Raw genomic sequence first — 3,410 nt, forward strand, 5'->3', positions numbered from 1 at the left:
GCGTTGCACGGGAGAATGTGAAAAGTGTTCATATGGTGTAAAAACCTGAGAAATCCGTGAGTTATCGTCATTTGTTATCGAATCGACTTAAAGCGAGATCGTCACATTGGCCGCTTTTCTCTCTGAGACGGTTACATTTATCGTCTGCAAAGCTATGTCGCGTGCTGCGGTATGCGGAAACACTAGAAGCACAATAGTAGAATACAGAAGAAGCTTCTAAGTTGAAGTAATAGCCAGTAAGAAGTAGTACAATTCAAGTTTTAGTTATCGATTATTAACTTTTTAGCCGTCTTTGGTGGTTTGAACATGACCTAGGACCTTCAGATTCTGCATGAAAGGAGGACTAGCAGCCGCGTTGCATGGGAGAATGTGAAAAGTGTTCATATGTAGTAAAAACCTGAGAAATCCGTCCGTTTTCGTCATTTGTTATCGAAACGACTTAAAGCCAGATCGTCACATTGGCCGCTTTTCTCTCTGAGACGGTTACATTTATCGTCAGCAAAGCTATGTCGCGTGCTGCGGTCTGCGGAGACACTAAAAGCACCATATTAGAACACAGAAGAAGCTTCTAAATTGAAGTAATAGCCAGTAAGAAGTAGTACTATTTAAGTTTTAGTTGTCGACTAATCACTTTTTCTCCGGCTTTGGTGGCTTGGACATGACTTAGGACCTTAAGATTTTGCATGAAAGGAAGACTAGCAGCCGCGTTGCACGGGAGAATGTGAAAAGTGTTCATATGTAGTAAAAACCTGAGAAATCCGTCCGTTTTCGTCATTTGTTATCGAATCGATTTAAAGCCAGATCGTCACATTGGCCGCTCTTCTCTCTGAAACGGTTACATTTATCGCCTGCAAAGCTATGTCGCGTGCTGCGGTATGCGGGCACACTAAAAGCACCATAGTAGAACACAGAAGAAGCTTCTAAGTTGAAATAATAGCCAGTAAGAAGTAGTACAATTCAAGTTTATATTATCGATTATTCACTTTTTAGCCGGCTTTGGTGGCTTGGATAAGACCTAGGACCTTAAGATTTTGCATGAAAGGAGGACTAGCAGCCGCGTTGCACGGGAGAATGTGAAAAGTGTTCATATGTAGTAAAAACCTGAGAAATCCGTCCGTTATCGTCATTTGTTATTGAATCGACTTAAAGCCAGATCGTCACATTGGCCGCTTTTCTCTCTGAGACGGTTACATTTATTGTCTGCAAAGCTATGTCGCGTGCTGCGGTATGCGGAAACACTAAAAGCACAATAGTAGAATACAGAAGAAGCTTCTAAGTTGAAGTAATAGCCAGTAAGAAGTAGTACAATTCAAGTTTTAGTTATCGATTATTAACTTTTTAGCCGTCTTTGGTGGTTTGAACATGACCTAGGACCTTAAGATTCTGCATGAATGGAGGATTAGCAGCCGCGTTGCATGGGAGAATGTGAAAAGTGTTCATATGTAGTAAAAACCTGAGAAATCCGTCCGTTTTCGTCATTTGATATCGAAACGACTTAAAACCAGATCGTCACATTGGCCGCTTTTCTCTCTGAGACGGTTACATTTATCGTCAGCAAAGCTATGTCGCGTGCTGCGGTATGCGGAGACACTAAAAGCACCATATTAGAACACAGAAGAAGCTTCTAAATTGAAGTAATAGCCAGTAAGAAGTAGTACTATTTAAGTTTTAGTTGTCGATTAACCACTTTTTAGCCGGCTTTGGTGGCTTCGACATGACTTAGGACCTTAAGAGTTTGCATGAAAGGAAGACTAGCAGCCGCGTTGCACGGGAGAATGTGAAAAGAGTTCATATGTAGTAAAAACCTGAGAAATCCTTCCGTTTTCGTCATTTGTTATCGAATCGATTTAAAGCCAGATCGTCACATTGGCCGCTCTTCTCTCTGAAACGGTTACATTTATCGTCTGCAAAGCTATGTCGCGTGCTGCGGTATGCGGGAACACTAAAAGCACCATAGTGGAACACAGAAGAAGCTTTTAAATTGAAGTAACAGCCAGTAAGAAGTAGTACTATTTATGTTTTAGTTGTCGACTAATCACTTTTATGCCGGCTTTGGTCGCTTGGACATGACTTAGGACCTTAAGATTTTGCATGAAAGGAAGACTAGCAGCCGCGTTGCACGGGAGAATGTGAAAAGTGTTCATATGTAGTAAAAACCTGAGAAATCCGTCCGTTTTCGTCATTTGTTATCGAATCGATTTAAAGCCAGATCGTCACATTGGCCGCTCTTCTCTCTGAAACGGTTACATTTATCGTCTCCAAAGCTATGTCGCGTGCTGCGGTATGCGGGCACACTAAAAGCACCATAGTAGAACACAGAAGAAGCTTCTAAGTTGAAGTAATAGCCAGTAAGAAGTAGTACAATTCAAGTTTATATTATCGATTATTCACTTTTTAGCCGGCTTTGGTGGCTTGGATAAGACCTAGGACCTTAAGATTTTGCATGAAAGGAGGACTAGCAGCCGCGTTGCACGGGAGAATGTGAAAAGTGTTCATATGGTGTAAAAACCTGAGAAATCCGTCCGTTATCGTCATTTGTTATCGAATCGACTTAAAGCGAGATCGTCACATTGGCCGCTTTTCTCTCTGAGACGGTTACATTTATCGTCTGCAAAGCTATGTCGCGTGCTGCGGTATGCGGGAACACTAAAAGCACCATAGTAGAACGCAGAAGAAGTTTCTAAGTTGAAGTAATAGCCAGTAAGAAGTAGTACAGTTCAAGTTTTAATTATCGATTAATCACTTTTTAGCCGGCTTTGGTGGCTTGGATAAGACCTAGGACCTTAAGATTTTGCATGAAAGGAAGACTAGCAGCCGCGTTGCACGGGAGAATGTGAAAAGTGTTCATATGAAGTAAAAACTTGAGAAATCCGTCCGTTATCGTCATTTGTTATCGAATCGACTTAAAGCCAGATCGTCACATTGGCCGCTTTTCTCTCTGAGACAGTTACATTTATCGCCTGCAAAGCTATGTCGCGTGCTGCGGTATGCGGAGACACTAAAAGCACCATATTAGAACACAGAAGAAGCTTCTAAATTGAAGTAATAGCCAGTAAGAAGTAGGACTATTTATGTTTTAGTTGTCGACTAATCACTTTTATGCCGGCTTTGGTCGCTTGGACATGACTGAGGACCTTAAGATTTTGCATGAAAGGAGGACTAGCAGCCGCGTTGCACGGGAGAATGTGAAAAGTGTTCATATGTAGTAAAAACCTGAGAAATCCGTCCGTTTTCGTCATTTGTTATCGAATCGATTTAAAGCCAGATCGTCACATTGGCCGCTCTTCTCTCTGAAACGGTTACATTTATCGTCTGCAAAGCTATGTCGCGTGCTGCGGTATGCGGGCACACTAAAATCACCATAGTAGAACACAGAAGAAGCTTCTAAGTTGAAGTAATAGCCAGTAAGA

The sequence above is a fragment of the Schistocerca gregaria genome, unplaced genomic scaffold, assembly GCF_023897955.1.
Source record: "Schistocerca gregaria isolate iqSchGreg1 unplaced genomic scaffold, iqSchGreg1.2 ptg000265l, whole genome shotgun sequence".
Taxonomy (NCBI): Eukaryota; Metazoa; Arthropoda; class Insecta; order Orthoptera; family Acrididae; genus Schistocerca; species Schistocerca gregaria.